At 43.5% G+C, this 19,816-nt stretch overlaps 1 protein-coding gene and 1 pseudogene across 27 annotated transcripts in view; one reads left to right on the forward strand and one right to left on the reverse strand.

Moving 5' to 3' along the window:
• The window catches only part of CAMTA1 (calmodulin binding transcription activator 1), an 854,855-nt gene that overhangs the window by 654,499 nt on the left and 180,540 nt on the right, over positions 1–19,816 (reverse strand). The window lies entirely within an intron of this gene.
• Positions 13,804–13,928, forward strand: LOC123286163 (U4 spliceosomal RNA; annotated as a pseudogene).

The following is a 19,816-nucleotide window of genomic DNA, read 5'->3' on the forward strand; positions in this document are numbered from 1 at the left end:
TGCCTGTGTCTTAGCCACGAGACAAGCTGGGGAGCTCGGCCCGGATTAGGGGACTGGGCTCTGCGTGGCACAGGGCACAGGTGCGACGTGGCTGATGGGCGCACCCCTGAGCTTCCTGAAGCTGCGTGTTCCGGTGCAGCAGCTGTAGCCCGAAGCTCGCCCCTTTCCAAGGCTGCAGCCCATCACGTCCCGAGGCCACCATGGCACAGGGGCCCAGCAGCAGAGCAGGATTGGCCTGGGCAGCCCAGATGGCATTGAGAGGAAAATGCAGAGGGGGAAGGCACTCAGCGAGCCCCTCAGACAGGGCACTGAAGCATAGACAGGGGCTTTCTTCCGCCACCGAGTTAGACCCTGGTCCTGGAACCAAACAGCCCCTGAGAGGACTCCGAGCCCAGGTTTCTCGACTGCCCATTCCCATGCCTCGCCTCCAGGAGCACCTGTTCTCTGACTTGACCTTGAGTCCCATTCTCCAGGGCATTAATGGGAGGGGGGCAGGAGGGAGTGGACACGGAAAGGCAGACATCCCAATCCCCACCCTCGGGTCCAGAGCAGATGCCTCTCGGTGCCCCACACTGAAGCTGAAGGAGCGCCTGCTGTCGGGTGCCAGCCTGCCTTGTACTGAGGAGCAAACGGGGCCAGGAGAGGGAAGGGATGTGCCCTGCGAGCCCTGAGCTCACTGTTAACTGTAGGCCTGTCAAACAGAGCTGTGCATCCAGATCCCAGGGTTGAGGCCCCCAAACCCGCATATTTATCAAGTCACCCAGATAACTCCGCTGCAACCAGCTGGTCCCATGGCAGAGAGGCAGGGCTCATGGGCCCCAGGGAAAGGGAAGGGCAGGTTTAAGTTGACCTGTTTGTCACCATGCTTGCTTCTCTCATTCTCTCTCTCTCCCTCACACACACATGCACACACACACACACACATGCACACATGCACAAGCATACACACAAGCTCTGGCCTGTCCCTCCAGACAGACCAGCCTGCCTCAAAGAGGCCACCAGAGTTTCCACACTCCCTCCTGCGCCAGCCCTGGGTCCAGCCTCCATAGCTCCCATCCCCCCCGCTCCCTCCCCAACGCAGGCCCTGGGGAAGCAGGCCTGGCTCCACCCTAGAGCTGCCTGGACTCCAGAGCAGCCGGGACAAGGAGAGAAAATAGGGATGTTCCCTCTGCCAGTCCTGGCCAAGCCCCACCTCCCCAGAGCCGGGAGCAGGGCCAGTGCTGAACTGGGGGAGGAAAGGCAGAAAGAAAAGGACAATGAAGGAAAAGAGCAAAGCCAGCCTGGAAAGATGGGGCAGAAACCAAGTAGCCCAGAAAGCCCCCCAAGATCCGAACTCCCTCAGAGTCACCAGTCCTGATGCTGTGCTGAGAGCAGGGGGCCCAGGGGAGAACTCAGAGGGCCGCGCCCACCTGTGCTGTGGACCGCAGCCCAGGGACTGTAACCAGGTTCTGCAGTGGAGGCCCCACACTGCTCTGAGGAATCAGGATTGTCACAGTCATGTCGTAGATGGGGAGGCTGAGACTCTGCAAGGGCCATGACATTAACTAAGGTCACGCAGCCATAAGTAACCCACCAGCTTCCTCGCTCCTCTCCCACCCATGAGCTGCCGCCTCTGGGGCAAAGGCAGAAGCACAGCAAAGGGGCCGTGACCCTGGGCTCCCTTGCCAACAGTCAGTGGCCAAGCAGCCCCTTCTGACCCACGGTGGGGACAGACAGGTGCCAGAGCCTCCGAGGGCTCCTCACCCAGGAAAGTTGGCAGGAGGCCTGAGCGTCTATTTATTTCTCTTAGTTTCTTCTCCAGCACTAAACCATAACATTTATTGTAAGGTCACTTAAAGCATATAAATTAGGTTAAAGACTCCATTCACTAAATAGCTCAGATAGTTATGGATTCTACCATAAGTGAGCAGAAAGCTAATTCTTTCTGCACCTAATAATATGAAATAATTATCTTAAATGAATATTTTACAGTTTGCATTTATTAGCAATCCAGTTCCTTTCAGAGCCACTTGTAAGAGGTCCCAATGCCTTACGAAATTGAAACAATCCAGAGGAAACCATTAACTTGTAAAAGTTCTACTGATTCAGGATAGATAATGGGGTTAGGATGTGCTCACCAGTCCCCAGTCAGGGTTCTCTGCAGAGGCTGCTCAAGGCCCAGCTGCCTGGGCTCACCTGCCTGGCCAGGTCCAGCTCCTCCCATCTCCCAGAAACTTCCTGCAGAGACAGGCAGGTCTCCTGCCCCACACAGAGCACAGCACGTCCCTGGCCTGTCCATGAATCTCCCCTGGTGTCTTGTTCATGTCAATTCAAACAAGAAACCAACAAGCCACAGAACTTTTGTTCAGCACATGCTCTGTGCGAGGCGCTGCATCTGCTCTGTCTCCAGGACACTCCTGCCGTGCTCAGGGCTCACTCACCCCTTTGCTGATGCCTCCAGCTCAGAGTTCTCTTTGCCTCCTCTCATTTCTGCACAAACTGTTTCTCTGCATGACTCACCCAGCACTTATCTTGTATCCGCTGTGTGGTTCTAGAAGAATCTCATTGGGGTAAATCTGAGGTGTCAGATAGGAATTAAAGGTTCCTTAGGAGGATGGCTTCTTTTCCACATCCATTCTACCCACCGAGTGCCCGGACAGCACTGACCACAAGGTCAACCCTCCATCACCTCCCTGCATTCCGAGAGCAACACACAGACTGAGGCAGGGCTCCACGTCTTCCCCTTAAAATCTCTCCTTTCCTCCCCCTGGATTAGGAAGGTGTGCACACCCCAGGCCTCCCTTTTGTCCACTCTCGGTGTCCGTCTGTGCTCAGGATGCACCATACATACTAATGGTGCGATGTGCTGTTTTTCAGGTCTTAGAAACTCTAAGTGTTTTGTAGGTCAATTCATTAACAATCATTAAGAACATATTACGTGCAAAGGCCTGGGGTGGGGGCAGCAAATGGAATGAGCCACTGGTCTCCCTCCCTCACTTATAACCTAGTAAGGAGGGTTGGTAGACAAGGGCAAAGGCACCGCAGGCAAGCTAGTGTTGGTGCTATAAGAGGCAAAGCAGGATGCTGGGAGCCCACCGAGGGGCCTTCAGGAAGGAGGTGACACCTGAAGAGGATTTAATGACAGAGTGGCCCTCTTCTCAGAGTTGGTCTGTTTCCTTCCAAACAAATAATCATGCACCCCAGCATCTTTCCCTATTGGCCCCAACTACCAGAGCACTGGTAGCTAAACATAAAGCCAACTACAATAATGTTATCAATATTATTTTTTTTATTTTTTACTTCTGTCTGGTAGCCTTGTTGAAAAGTGAATTTTATTATAAGCTATCACAAATCCTTCCTGGAAGCAAACGGGATATAAACCAAAGTAAATAAATAGGTCCTCTGACCAGGAAAAAAAATACTGTAAAAATTGTATGTTTCCAATGTTTGATTTGATAAGGGGGTAAAGGAGAAATCATAGAATGCGAGTGTGGAAGACGAAGGAAAGAGAAATCCTGTGGCTCTGATGGAGACAGGCTCCTGCCCTCAACGGCTCCATGTGGAGGTGAGCTCAGGCTCAGCAGGTGCAGAAGTCCCTCGTGACAGGTGATCAGAGCTCAGTCACGGCAAGTCCCCAGCACTGGTGGCGGCCCGAGGGACAACTCCTCCAGCTCACCTTCTCATCCCCATTCAACTGTGTTCCCAAGCTTGCCTCAGGGATGGGTGAGCTTCTTCCTCAGCTCTATCATTTTCCTTACAATTACTGAGCTAATTTCTATGCCTGGGCCTCAGGGTAATTCTGAAAGGAGTACAGGGTTTGGTTTGGTTTTGCCTTTTCATCAAAAAAACAATAAAAGCAGGGCCAGCCTGGTGGCACAGCGGTTAAGTACGCACGTTCCGATTCAGTGGCCAGGGTTCGCTGGTTCGGATCCCAGGTACGGACATGGCACCGCTTGGCAAGCCATGCTGTGGTAGGCGTCCCACATATAAAGTAGAGGAAGATGGGCATGGGTGTTAGCTCAGGGCCAGTCTTCCTCAGCAAAAACAAGAGGATTGGTGGTAGTTAACTCAGGGCTAATCTTCCTAAAAATAAATAAATAAATAAATAAAAACAATAAAAGCAATAAAGCCTGCCACCTTCCACTCAATAGGATTTCTAGAACTAATGCCACACTCTCACAAAATACCACCACTTATTTTTTTCTTCTTTCTACTTTTCTGTACTTTCTGAGTTTTCTGTGATAAGTATTAGTCCTTAATGGGAAAAAGAAAACTCTAATCTTAAAAATCTCTTTGCTCACCAGATCTTACCATCCAGGGTTTTAAGATCAGTCAGGAGAATCAGAAGACATCCCATTGCCCAAGGCAAGACTAGATTTAAATCTGGAAAGTTTTCAAACCCAAATGCTGCACGCAGGTCTAAGAAGGAATTCCCAGTTTTTTCTAAATCTAGCTAAGTCCAGAACACAGCACTAATGTGTCCCCCCACCCTCTTCCCTTCCCCTTCAAATGCTTCAGGCCAGCCTCAGCCACGGCCGCTCTATCCCTCCCTGGCCTCTCTATGTTCTTCCTCCCTCACACTTCCCTGCCCTGGTCTGTTCCGCACCAGCTCCTACTCAGCCAGCTCGGATAGCTGCTGCTCTGCCCAGGATGCTCCTTCCTCCAGACCCTGTGTTCTGCTTGCCTGGATTCTGTGAATACCTGTGTGCAGGTGAGTGCTTAATCCATGTGTCAGATGGGCTTACTCTGAGTACCTAGGACTCGTAGTGGCCCTGGCTGGAAACATTTTTTCCCCTTTTCTTTGCTGCGTGATACTGTCAGTCTTAGATGCTCTGGCTACTATAAAAAAATACCATAGATTAAGTGGCTTAAACAAAGAAATTAATTTCCTCACAGTTCTGGAAAATGGAAAGTTCAAGATCAAGGTCCAGCACGGTCCAGTGTCTGGTGAGGCTTTCTTCCTGACTTGCAGATGGCCGCCTTCTTACTATGTCCTCACATGGCAAAGAGAGAGCAAACTCTGTTCTCTTCCTCTTCTTTAATGGCACTAATCCCATCATGGGGTCCCACTCTTATGATCTCATCTAACCCTAATCACCTCCCAAAGGCCCTACCTCCAAATACCCTGGCAGTTAGGGTTTCAACATAAGAATTGGAGGAGACACAATTCTGTCTTTGTTTCAAGGTCGCTGCCTGCAGGGAGCTACCTTGGCCCCCCTAGACTGGGTTAGTCCCCTTCCTACCTATCCCCTACTGTCTGTATACCACTTTTTATCATTATCTGTATATTGATTGGGCTTCTCCTTCACACCCAGCAGATAAGATCAGTGAAGGCCAAGACTAGACCCATCTTGCCCATCAGTGTACCCCAGCACCTGACACAGAGGCTTACTGTGTTCAGAAAGTACTTGTTGAAAGAGAGAAGAAAGGAGAAAAGGAAGGAAGAAGAGAGAGAGGGAGGGAGAATTTAATGAATTAATTCATCAATAGGTTGATGGGTCATTTCTCCCAGATAACTGAACCTGGACTCCCTGGAGGCTCCAAGGGGGCCCCATCCTCTTCATCTCACCAGGAGCCTTCAAATGGGCACTTAGCATCAGTCAGGTTTTAGCAAATGGAGTACCTGCCTAGAAAACTGGCCTGAGTGTAATTTGATGACCCAAAAGCCTGGCTCCAAGGTTGGCATCTAACAATTTCTCAGGTGAGAGAAAGTAGACATGGCAAAATGGTTACAATCAGTCCATCTAGTTGAAGGGTAGACAGGTGCTCATTACCTTCCTCTTGCAACTTCTCTGTAGGTCTAAAACTTTTCAAACTCAAAACATTGAAAAACAGGCAAAACTAAATTATAGCATTAGAAGTCAGGATAGTGGTTGGTTTTCTTTAAGGATGGGGTGATTAGGGGAGCGGGCTTCTGAGGTGCTGGCATGTTATATTCTTGAAATAGATGGTTTTCATACTTCCACTGATCTGCACAGTTTTGTTTGGTACATTTTTTTTGTATGCATGCTTAATGTCACAATAAAAAGACTTACAAGTTTTTTTAAAAAGCAAGCAAAATACACACATTTCTAAAGGCTCTGTGGGATTGTGAGAACATTCTAGTAGTAGGATGGGACCATCTAAGCTCTGCTCAGCTGACTGGCCAAGCCCCCAAGTCAGATTCCAGAAGCCAGTCCCCGGCAGCTGCCTCTCCTTCCCAAGCCAGTTTCGGGTTCCCCACCCAAGTTCTCCAGCTAAGGTCTCAGCTGCCTCATACAGAAGTCTAAATGCAATTGATGCCAAACCCCCATTTTTGAAAAAAAAACAATAGACTTGGCCTCTCTGCTGCTTGGCAATTATTCTTTCTTCAAATAGACAATTTTTCACCATTAACTGGACAACGGGATTTTAGTTTGTAAGGTGATCCATCTAGAAAATAATGCAGTGTCCACCATAATTCCCATTTCCTAAGCATGTTGGGCTATTTTTTATTTCAAAGAAAGCTAGGGAAATCATTTTCTGTAACCAGATGCATTCTTGTGCTCAGATCATCTCAAAACAGCTTACATTTTAAAGTGGAAGTATACCTTCGAGAGGCATAGCACAGCTTGGCCCCTTCGAGGAGTTAATTTTCAAAATAAAAATAATAATGATGAACAATCTCTTATTTGACAGGCAATGACAGGTTTTGACTCACCTCTCACCACTGCTACTGCCTCCCAGGGTGTAAACCAATGCTTTTGTAAAGTGGGAGTTTTCTCATTATTCTCATCCTCAACCTGTAATAACATGGGTTTATTCTGCTGGTATATGAAAATCATTACTCTTTCTAATGGAAACAATAACTTCTGAACAAAGTTCCTGTGTGTCCTTCCCTGACTGCCAACCTACCTGCATGAGTGATTCTGAAAACCACAGGAACTTAGGAGATGATTCAGCTGATCAGATGATTCAGATACTTGCTTCAGTTTTGCTGCCCCAGATTACAGTGATGAAGTCCTGAAGCTCCTTTGCCATAGGCACGTACTCATGAGATCTGGGATTCATTAGCATCTCCTCCAAGAGCCAAGTCTAATTCCAGTTGTTCTTATGTGGACCGCTCACTTAACCAGTTATGTGTGGAATTAATCCCAATCTGGTTCGCCCCTGACCCTCTCACCCTCAGTCACCAGACATGCTTCTGGACCACATTACACTATGTTGACAGAGCAAACTGAAAGCATACAAACTCATTTTAATACTAACCTTTGCAAAATGCAATTAGGACAGCAAATCTGTATTATTCTGAAGCCAAGTTCAGAAAATGTGATGGTGGTGGTGGCGGGTATCACTGTTCTAAGTATTTCTGCCCCTCTCTCCTTCAATTAGACTAGTGGTTCTCAACCAGTGCAAATTTCCCCTCAAGGGGCATATGGCAATGTCTGGAGACATTTTTGATTGTCACAGCTGGAGGTGAGTGCTACTGGTATCTAGTGGGTAGAGGCCAGGGATGCTGCTAAATAACCTACAATGCACAGGACAGCCCCTCAGCAAAGAATTATTCAGCCCCAAATGCCAATAGTGCCAAGGTTGAAAAATCGTGAGTTAGATCATCAGCAATTTACCATGGTCCTTACCATGTGCCTTCAAGGAGTTTCTCCCACTTGTATGTTTTGTCCTCTGTGATGAAACACTGGGGATTACAGGTTTTGGGAGCACTTAGAAAGAAGCTGTGACCACCAGGAGCCAATCCAGCATCATGGGAGTGAGCCATGACAAACCGTTGCATTTCTCTTATTGATAGGACTCATATTCTGTTCATCTTAGCGCCTTTGGATTTCAGCAAGGCAGCTGCCAGAGTCCCTCGTGCTATATTTGTAAATTAGCTGAACTCATACAGGCTAGATGGTAGTACAGGCCAAGAGATGCATTGTTGGTTGAAAAACTGAACTTGCAAATTATGGACTAACAGATCCCAGTCACCCAGAGGGAGGCCTCCAACAGCATGCCACAGGCTTTGCCCTCAGCCCTGTCATGTGGGACATTTCTATAAAAGGCTTGAATAAAGTCATAGAAAGTATTCATGTGAAATCCCAGGAACAACATTGAGAACGATGTTGATATTCTGGTGGGCTGAGACACACTTCAAACAGACCTCAATGGGTTTATGATAGAATAAGCCAGCTACTTGACAATAATACATAGCCTTAGACATCTTTATGACTTTCAAAGCACTTTCACACCAGGCTATTTCATTTGATCGTCATCACCAGTCCATAATGTGGGTGGGTCTCCTGACTCCCAGCCCAGCTCCTTTCTATATCCCACTTGCTGAGGGGTCAAGACCCTGCACCTAGGTTCAAAGCTTCTCCTGGTTGGAGTCCAGGTCCAGGGAGAGAGTCCACTGGAAAAGAGACTCAAGACAACTCAAAAGGTGTTAACTTGGCTGTGTTAATGTGAGGATAATGTCAAGAAAAAGAAAGTGGCAATGCCATTACTCTCTGCTCTGATCAGCAGCCACGTTTGTGGTTTGGTGTTGGTTTGACTACCACACTTCAAAGCAGTACTGAAAACAAGAGCTCACTCAGAGGAGGATAACTAAGATGGAGAAGAATATCAATATCAAGTCCTATGAAGAATATGGAAAGAACGGTGGACATTTGCTTGTTAGAGACATCCTAGAGAGCCCATGGTGGCTGTCTTCAATAGTAGAGGTGCTGTCACGGACAAGATGGATTCAACGTATTCTCTGTGGTTCTGTAGGACAGAAGCAGGACTAATGTATATTCAGGGGAAATAATTTAAGCTGAACAGACACAAAAACTTCCTGACCATTTGTACTACTATGAAATGACAGGTAAGTCACTGTGCCAAGAGGTGAGCTCTCCAGCCTTGAAAATGTTCAAGCTCAGGATGGAGCTAAGAGAAGGGATTCAGACGTAGAGTTACTAACTACATCACTTGTTCATTCAGCAAATATGTATTGGGAGCATTGTCCCAGGAGCTGGGGGAGACAGCAGTGAACAAAAGACAAAATCCAGTTCTCATGGAGGTTAGGGGTCAGCAATTATGAAGAAGTGGGAAATGCTGCGGAGACAGGGGCTTTCATGATCATGAAGAACTTCCAATCTAATTTTTTCCCAATACTATTACTGCAATATTCAGATCCTTAAAACAAAAAGAAATTAAAAATCTAACAACAAATAACTGTAAATACTTAAGTGTACAGCTAAGAAAGTGTGGGGTTTTCCTATGGACATGGGATCTGGGTTCCTTAAATGGGTCATTAGTGAGTCAAATATAAGATAATATGAGATCAACAAGACCAGTCACCTCCAAAGTCCCTTCTGCCCAAAGACACTGGAATTCTATAAAAACATGTCTATGGCTTCCCACACGGTCTCCTTGTGAGACAAGCCTGGCCACTTGACAAACAAGCTGAGGACTGGGACTCTTCAGCAGCCCACTGGGCTAAAGGAGGAGCAGGAACGAGGGGAGGTTAACAGGTAAGGATGGGAAAGTGGAGACACGAATTTGAAAGTAAACATATGTAGTAAATGGGTCAAACACCTGTGGTCAGAGCCAAAAGAAGCCACATAACCCAGAACCTCAGGCCCCACAGGGCAGAGTCCCCAAGAAAAGGGCCAGCAGGTACCTGCCAACCCCTCAGCTCCCTAGCAGGATTGTGACCCCTTAGACCCGGGCTGCTCCATGGGATCTGGGGAGACTTCCAGACTATTCCACTGCTTCCTCTCTGGGTCCCCCCACACATAAGACACGCTCCTCAAGTCGTCACTGTCCCTCCTCTGTAACTTCCATCCCAAGTATGGCCACTGGAAGCCAACTCCCCTGCCCCAGAAACCTTCAGAACAAAGCACCTTCAGACAGAGGTAGCTCACGAGACATGAAGTGACCCAGGGTGCTGGCTCTCCATGCTCTGGAGATGCCCCTGAACAAGCAGTAGGAACTGTGAGAAGTTCTTGGGGGAAAGAAAGGTAATTAAGTCCCATGCAGGGGTTTGTGGGAGAGGAGCCTGCTCCATGGTGCGCAGGGCTCCAAGGAAGCTTTCCAGTGGCCCACGTCTACTCCATCTTGCCCCAGGTGGCCATTTCCCCAGCTTGGAGCTGCAGGGTGGCAGCAAAAGAGCAGAAGCACCAGCCCCTCACCTAGCGCCAGCTGTGGAGAAGGTGGGAGCTCTGTGACAACTGGAACAGGCAACAGGGTGGCCCCCAAACTCTCCACCCCATAGGCGAGGAGAGTGCAACCAAGGCTGGCAGCTCCAAGAGAAGAGCCTGCCAGGGTCAGGCTGGCCAGGGGGTGGGCGTGGGGCACCTGAAATCAGGGAATGAGCTATCCCAGATTTTATAACACCAAACTTCTCCACCCTGAGGGGCACCCCTGCCCCTGAGCATTCTCCAAAGCTCACCAGGCAAGCCCACATGTGAGTCGGGCACTTCCTCTCCCCGAGGTGAGTATTGCCATCCAGGGCAGCTGGGCTCCCAGGAAAAAGTAACAAGATCTGTCGGGAGGACAGCCACCCTAAGAGAGAGGCAGGAGACAGCCCACATCTGTCCACGAAGCAGAATTAAGAGAATTCAAACCAAGCAAATAAATATCTTCAAAGAGATAAAGGAAGATACTGGGAATATAAAGTAGCAACAGGCAGTTGTAAAGAACCATCAACTGGAAACATTGGGCATGAAACACATAGAAGTTTCATTTAATGGGGACAGAGTTTTGGTTCAGGAAAATGAAAAAGGTCTGGAAATGGCTGGTGGTGATGGTTGACAAATAACGTAAACATACTTAATGCCAGCGAACTGTTCCCTTAAAAAGGGTTAAAATGGTAAATTTTATAATATATATGTTTTACCACAATAAAAACATATAGAAATGAATGAGTAAATAAATGTTTAAATAACTCCATGAACACAAAGACCCTAGCACTGTTTCTGGAACAAAGAAGATGTCAATAAAAGGTAGCTCATATAAAAGAATAACAATCGGTGAAATAAATAAGGAATATAGCATAAATCATTGATTCATTTGGCAAATGTTTATTGAGCATCCACTACATGTCAGACACTTGAGCTAGATGCTGAGGAATAGAGAACAAAATAGACAAAAAGTGCTGACTTCCTGGCCCATACATTCTGGCAGGAGAGATAGAAAATAAATAAGATAAAGAAATAAAATGCAGTGTATACTAAATAGGGATAAGAGCTGTGGAGAACGTAAAGAGGATGGGAGTGGATTCCCAACAAAATAATGAGGACAGGTCTCACTGGGGAGGGGTCCTGGCAGTCAAGCCTCCTTGTGATGACTGATGATAAGGGGCAGAGAGTGGTGGCGAGGGGATATGTGACACATGGGAGAGGTGGGGCTGCATGCCAAGAGTGTACAGCGCTCTGGGCCTCCCTCTGGACTCAAACAAGGGGATGAAGGCGCCAGAGGTGCAGACATCTCATATGTCATTCCTAAAATAAAGCACTCAATAAATAGCCAAAAAGAATAATTTAATGAGCTAGAAGATCACAGGAAACTTTCCCAGAAAGCATCAAGAAAGGATAAAGAGATGGAAAATATTTTTTAAATAAATAAATAAAAGAAAACAGGGAGAACAGAAGTAGACCTTTCAACATCCATATTCTAGGAATCCTAGAAGGAGCGAAACATAAATAGAGGGAGAAACAAATGAGCAACTAACAACCAAGAATTTCCCAGAATTAAAGAGAGATGTAAAAACCTCACAGTGAAAGGATGCAAGAAGTGCCAAAGAATAGAGAAGAGAAACAGAGGGACATTAGATGCTTCTGAAAGGAAAAAACTCAAGAAGATATAATGATCATGAAAAGATATGCACCTAAGAATTTGGCCTCAAAAAAATGCAGAGTAACAACTGACAGAGCTATGAAAAGAAATATATAAATCAAGAGATTTGGTTGGAAACTACACACCCCTCTTGGAAATTGATAGCTCAAACACACAAAAAGCAAAAAACAAAGATAAAGAGATTTATTAAGGCTGAACTAATAAAGATACAGAGAATTCACCCAACAGAGAATACACATCCTTTTTTTTTTTTTTGAGGAAGACTAACCCTGAGCTAACTGCTGCCAATCCTCCTCTTTGTGCTGAGGAAGACTGGCCTTGAGCTAACATCCATGCCCATCTTCCTCTACTTTATATGTGGGACGCCTACCACAGCATGGCTTGCTAAGAGGTGCCATGTCCGCACCCAGGATCTAAACTGATGAACCCCGGGCCACCGAAGCGGAACGTGCGCACTTAAACGCTGCGCCACCAGGCTGACCCCTACACATCCTTTTTGAGTGCATGTAGATCATTCACAAAAATTAAACATGCAGTAAGCGATAAAGGAAGATTCAGTAAATGCCACAGAATCAACATCATACAAACTATGTTTGAGACTATAACACAATAAAATTTAAAAATATTAACAAAAAGATGGCTTGCAAATCCAATATATCTGGGAGCTAAAAAAAATCCTATTGATCCATGTTAAAAGAAAAATCATAAGGGAAATTTTTAAATCTTAGAATACCTAGTAAAATCACTATATGTCAAAATTTATGAGACACAAGGAATTCCTCTTCCAATAATGGAGGAGTAGCTCATATTTAATTTCCAACATTTAAAATACTTTTTTTTAATCTGAAGACACCAGAGAGAGACTAAAAGCAAGCAGAAACTGGAGAAATTTGGACACTTGGAAGAAGGTAACGGCACTGGGTGAGTTTCTAAGCATTTTTTTATTGCTTTTTGCCTGAGGCAGACTCCAGTCAGTATCATGGAGCAGCTAATACTCAGATAGAAACCTTCAATCTTACTGCTTGTAGAATCAGAGGACAGAGTGTGTGTGACCACAGCAAACAGAAAATGAAGGAGGAAATCCCAAAAAGGAGAGAGCCGCAGAGCAAGAGATCTAAATTCTGTGCATAAACTGTCCAAATCCCTGGCTGATCCCTGAATTACATACACACAGAGCAGACTCTGAGCAGCCCAGCTGAGGCTCTAAGACCTGAACAGAGATTTCTGTGGCTGCCCAGCTCAAGAAAGACAGTTTAGAGCTTGAATTTGGCAAAGTTAAGTGTCTGCTAAAACAAAAACTCAGTATTATTCAGAACAACATAACAGAGTCCCAAGTCCCTGCAACATATATTCACAAGGTTCAGAATACAATTTCAAATTACAAAATATACAAACAGGAAAATATGACCCATACTCAAGAGAAGAAGCAATCAATGGAGACTTACTCTGAGATGACACAAATGTTTGTATTAAAAATGTCTTTTTATTCTGATCCTTTGACATCTTGGGGCCTTGCTGACACTGGAAGGAACTGCCCCTTCCAGGGTTACTTAATTCCTAGAGATAGCAAACAACTTGCCCAGGAGTGCAACTTTCATATGCAAACCAACCGATCTGAAGCCCATTACCCCAATTATCTCTTTTATTGGGCTCTCACAGGACTTTCGCACACAGATCACTATTGTCTTGCCCTAATTACCCCAGGGCCAAGTACCAGACACATAGGAACAGCCCCTACACCCCAGAGCCTGCTGAAATTATTCAAACTAGCCAATCCTATCCCTGCTTACCCTGCCTTGCCTTGCCCTTCCCACAAAAAATCACAATAAAGTCTCATGCCCACATTTTCCCCTTATTCCCTCTGCCTCTTGACAAGCCATGGTGCTTCCCCATGTAGCCCACCATGACATGCTGTGCCTTCTCCTTTTGGGAACTGTGAGTGACAAACTATATTTTCAATGGCAATTGTCTCTTGATCTGTTGGTCTCACCATAGCTGAATAATAATGACCTACATTTTAAAACAATGTTGAGCTTTGCATAGTGGCAGTATCGTAGCCAATGAAGTTTATCCAAGGCATGATGATTGCTAATTAAAACAATGTTGAAATTAGAAGATAAAGATTTTAAAGGAACTACTATAACTACATTCAAGTGAGTAAAGGAAAACATGTTTGTAATGAATGAATAGATAGGTCATCTCAGGAGAGAGGTAGAAACTACAAGAAAAAAAACAAATGAATATTTTATAACTAAAAACTAAAATATCTGAAATATATTCACTGGATTGAAGATAACAGAAGAAAGAGTTAGTGAACTTGAAGACTGGATAATTTCTGTTGATTTATCTCGGTGATTCTCAACTGGAGGTGATTTTGTCCCCCAAGGACATTTGGAAATGTCTAAAGATATTTTTGGTTGCCACAACTGGGGGGCTATGCTACTGGCATCTAGTGGTAGAGGCCAGGGATGCTGCTGACCACCATACAATGCACAGGAAACCCTTCCCACACAGAGAAAATGATCTGGTCCAAAATGTCAATAGTACTGGGGTTGATAAATCCTGACCTATCTGAAATTGTTTTTAAGAAGTGTACAAGCCTCAGTGATTTGTGAAAAAATAATGCAAGATCAAATATACAAATATCAAATACATGTACAACTGGAGTCTCAGAAGAAAGGATGAGAATAGGGCCGAAAAAATATTTGAAGAAATAATGGACAAAATTTTTCCAAATGTGTTGAAAGACATAGATTTTCAGATTTAAGAAGCTCAGCAAACCCCAAATAAAATAAAAAAAAAAAAACAAAGCAAAAAATACCAAATCATGGTCAAAGTGAATAACACCAAAGACAAAGAGAAAATCCTGAAGGCAGCTGGAGATAAACAACACATTACATAAAAGAGATAGATACATAAATAAATGCTGAATAGCTTCTTATCAAAAACAAGAGGCCAGAAGAGAGAAGAACATCATCCTTAATGTGCTAAAAGGAAAAACTGTTAACCAAAAAGTCTATACCCAACAAAAATATCCACCAATAATGAAGGCAAATAAAGACATATTCCGAAAAATAAAATATAGGAAAATTCACCACCAGAAAATCTTCCTGATGGAAAACTTAAATGAAATTCTTCAGGCTGAAGGGAAGTGATACAAATGGGAACTCTGATTTCAGGAAGGAATGAAGAGCCTCAGAAATGTGAGTGATTATAAAAGATATTATTTTCCTAAAATACATGTGGCTGTTTAAAGTAAAAAAAAAAAAAAGTAAAACGCATTATGGGGCTTATACCAAATACAGATATAATATATATAACAAGTATAGCATAAAGGAGTGAAGATACATTAAACTATATAGTTGCAAGATTCTTACAATTTACATGAAGTGGTACAAATACTAACTGCAAGTAGACTGTGAAAAGTTAAGAATAGGTATTATATTTCCTAGTGTGACCACCAAAAAATGCAAAACATGCAAACAGCATGGCTAAGAAAGCCAATAGAGAAATTTAAATGAAATTCTTTTTAAAATACTCAACCAAAAGATCAATAAAAAACAGATGAGACAAATAAAAAACGAATACCAACACGGTAGATCTAAATTCAACCATATCAATAATTACATTAAATGTAAATAGACTAAACACTCCAATTAAAAAACAAAGATTGTCAGAATGGATGAAAAAACAAAACCCAACCATATGCTGTCTACAAGAAACATAGTTTAAATATGAAGACAAAGAAAGTAATAGATGGAAAAAGATTTATTATGCAAACCATAAGCATAAGAAGGCTGGAGTGGCTAAATAAAGTAGACTTCAAGACAAAGAGGGTTACCAGAAATAGAGACATCCCATAATGACAAATAGAGTAATTAATCAGTGAGACATTACAGCCATAAATGTGAATGTGCCCAATAACAGGGCTTAAAAGACAAGAAGCAAAAATTGATAGAAATAAAGAAAGAAACAGACAAATACATTATCTTAATTGAAGATGTTAATAATAGTGTCCAAAAAACATAAAATGCCTAGAAATAAATTTAACAAATGATGTGCAAAACCTCTACACTGAAAACTATAAAACATTGCTGAGGGAGGGGCCAGCCCCATGGCCAAGTGGTTAAGTTCGTGTGCCCCGCTTTGGCAGTCCAGGGTTTCACTGGTTAGGATCCCAGGTGTGGACACGGCACGCTCATTAGGCCATGTTGAGGCAGCGTCCCAGATACCACAACTGGAAGGACCCACAACTAAAATATACAGCTATGTACTCGGGGATTTGGGGAGAAAAAGCAGAAAAAGAAAAAAAACATTGCTGAGGGAAATTAAAAAAGACCTAAAGAAATGGAGAGATACACCATGTTTGTGGATTGGAAGACTAAGTATTTAAAAGATGGCAATTGTCTCTAAATTGATCTGTATCTTCAGCACTATCCCATTGAAAATACCTGCAGGATTTTTCCGTAGACATTAACAAGCTGATTCTAAAATGTATATGCAAATGAAAAGGAAGAGAATAGCCAAAGCTATTTTGAAAAAGAACAAAGTTGGAGGACTGACTTCAAGATTTACTACAAAGCTACAGCAATCACGGTAGTGAAGTACTGACATAAGGAGAGACAAATAGATTAGTTGAACAGAAGAGAGCCCCAGAATAAACTCACTCTTAACAGTCACTTAATTTAGACAGAGGTGGAAAGCAATCCAATGGGGAAAGAAAAGTCTTCAACAAATAGTGCTGACACAACTGGACATCAATATCGAAATAATAAATGTTGTCGCCTACCTTACACCATACACGAAAATTAAGTTAAGATGGATAATAAACCTACATGTAAAAGCTAACTCTATAAAGCTTCGAAAAGAAAACATAGGAGAATATCTTCACAAAGAAGTGGTAAACAAAGATTTCTTAGAGAGGATGAAGAAAGCGATACTATAAAAGGAAAAAAGTGACAAATTAAACTTCAGTAAAATTTAATACTTCTGCTCCTGAAAAGACACGATTATAAAAACAAATAAGCAGGCGACACCTTAGGAGAAAATATTTTCAAAACACGTAGCTGACAAAAGACTTACATCCAGACTATATAAAGTACTTCCACATGACAATAATAAAAAGAAAATCCTAATTTTTTAATGGGCAAAAGATTGGAACAGACCTTTCATAAAGGAAGATATATGAATGGTCAGTAAGCACATGAAAAATATTGTTAGTCATCAGGGAAATGTAAATTGAAACCACAATGAGATCCACTGTACACCCACTAGAATGGCTAAAATTAAAAAGACTGACAACATTAAATGTTGGCAAGTATGTGGAGTAACTGGAACCGTCATATGTTGTTGGTGGAAACGTGAAATGGTATGATCACTTTAGGAAAAAAGTCTGCCAGGTTTTTTTTGAAGAAAAAAATAGCACCCAACAATTCTCTCCTAGGCATTTAGTCCAGAGATATAAAAACACACATCCCCAAAACAGACTTGTACAAAATATTCACAGCAGTTTTATTCATAATAGCCAAAAACTAGAAACACCAGATGTCCACTAATGAATGGATAAACAAACTCTAGTACATTCATACAATAGAATATTACTCATCAATAAAATGGAAAAAACTACTGATACCTGCAACAACATAGATGTATCTCAAAAACATGCTGAGGGAAGGAAGCCTTACCCAAAAGAGTCCATATTATATGAATTCATTTATATGAAGTTCTAGAACAGGTAAAAATAATCTATAGTGAAAAAAATCAGAACAGTGATTGGCTATGGAGGGGATGTATTGACTGGGAAGAGGCAAAAGTGAACCTTTTGGGGTGATGGAAATGTCTATGTCTTCATAGGAGTTTGGATTATGTAGATGGACGCATTTGTCAAAACTTGTCAAATGGCACATTTAAGATTGTGCACTTCACTATATATAAATCTTACCTTAAAAAGTAAATAAACAGTTCACAATATGCATTCTGAAATATTTAGGGGCAACATGTACTGTTATCTGCAATTGACTATGAAATATATCACAAACTAAGATTGACAAATACATACATGAATGGATATGTGATCAAGCAAATAGAGCAAAGTGTTAAAGTGATGGAGATAAGGATGTTAACTACAACTCTTTCAACTTTTCTTTATGTTTGAAATTTTTCATAACATAACATTGAGGGAAAAGAATTGTGGAACACAGCTTAAGCAGTATTCAAAGAGAATTTTATAGTTCGAATGCATTTAACAGAAAACAAGAAAGATTAAAAATAAACGCATTAAGCATTTGTGCTAAAGATGCTGGTGGCCTACCAATATCCATTCTCCTTTTCTACCTCAACAACACACCCCGATTTTATCCTGGGCAGGAAAGTACTGAGTAAAAGATGCCCATTCCAGCCCCCTTTGCAGATAGATTTGGCCAATGAGATGTTAGCAGAAGTGGATGGGTAAGCCTCCTAGGAAAGCTCTTTCAGAAGCTGACAAAGAGCTCAAAGGGTCTCTTCCATTCACTTCTTGCCTGGAATCCAAAAGTCATATTGCCACTCTACTCCTACATTCTCCTTTGCTCCAATTCAGCTGATCCCTTATATTCCTCAATCCCAGGGCCAGCCTAGCAAGCTCTAGGGGCAGTAAATGATGACAAAATAAATTTTTTAAAATGTTTTAAATATCCAGGTGGTGGAAATGTTTAAACCTCTTTTAGTAGTTGACAAATGATGTGACCTTCCAGAGTCTAAAGCAGATGGCTGTCCTATCAGAGGAAACTCTTTCTGCACCAGCACCAGCATTCCAACAGCCCTGGCCAGTGCGATGGCTCTTTCTAAAGCCTGAGAGCTCCCACCCAAATGAAGAGGTTTACTGCCTCACTTAGGAGCAATAACACAGCAGAGACCTTGAACCACGGTTCTCGTAAATCTTGTTTGGGGAAAAAAAAAACCTTTCAATTCCCAGTGGAAATATGCAAAATAGCCTCCACACTGTAAATCTTCCTTTTCAGTTCTAAGGAGATATGTTGGACCTATTAACCTTCCATGTTATTTTCAACTTCATTATTTGAGCTGACACGACAAGAGAGCAGTGACGGCTCTTTCTGGCAGAGTGCATGTAAATCGCTTTCTCAAAGGAAATTACTTCTCCGGCCTGAATGTTATTAATCTAAATTCTCCGTTAGTCAAATTGTTGCCCATAATAAATATGGAACAGGTTGTGATACTTATAGAGTGGGGCACTCTTGGTGGGTGCCCATCCGTTCCTAACCCTCTTCCATGGCACTGTCCCCTTGGAAGAGGCTGTCCTGGATTGCTCCCTTTGCATCAGGCCTATGATGGTGGGAGGCAGACGGGAGATGGCTCACTTGGGGGTGGTCCTTGGCTCTGCTCTGGTCTGCCCCAGGCACCTCTACCCTTCCTGTCCCCCTGCCCCTCCTGCCTCATCAAAAGGGAAAGCAATTCCTGGCCTAATGGAATGCTTCTGATGCCCTCTCCAGTTGGAACAAGATCTCTCAAGGAAAGCTACCAGGAGCAGGCTTGCATCATCTGCCTAGGATGGGCTGAGGCTAGACTGTCAGCCCAGTGCTCCAAAGACCAGGTTTCCCTGATCCCTCGGGCGGCCAGCCAGATTACTCACGGGCTGACCCCAGGGTTACGGATTAAACTCTTCACAATACCATTTAATTCACATTTTGCTCAGCACCAAAGTCTTTGCAAATCATGCTATTTTCAGAATCTGGGGAAGGGGGATGGAGTTGGCTAATTTGTATGCAGCCCAACCCTACCCGTTGGCCAGGCCCCGAAGAACTCTTACATAAAGATACTCATTTCTGACAAGGCAACCTTAAAGATGGAGAAAGCTAGCTGCCGTGGAGCAGGGGTGGGGGCATACAAAAAGCTTTTTTCAGTTTCTACTGGGGTTTTTTCCAGGGTAATTACAAGAAGTTTAGGATCCATTCGGGAACTGGTAGTTCATTAAATGAATTTCCATCTGTGTATCCACCACCTAAGAAGTATCGCTTGGTACAATACTCGGGCTTTTATTGTATATAAG

Source organism: Equus asinus, chromosome 5 (assembly GCF_041296235.1).
Source record: "Equus asinus isolate D_3611 breed Donkey chromosome 5, EquAss-T2T_v2, whole genome shotgun sequence".
NCBI lineage: Eukaryota > Metazoa > Chordata > Mammalia > Perissodactyla > Equidae > Equus > Equus asinus.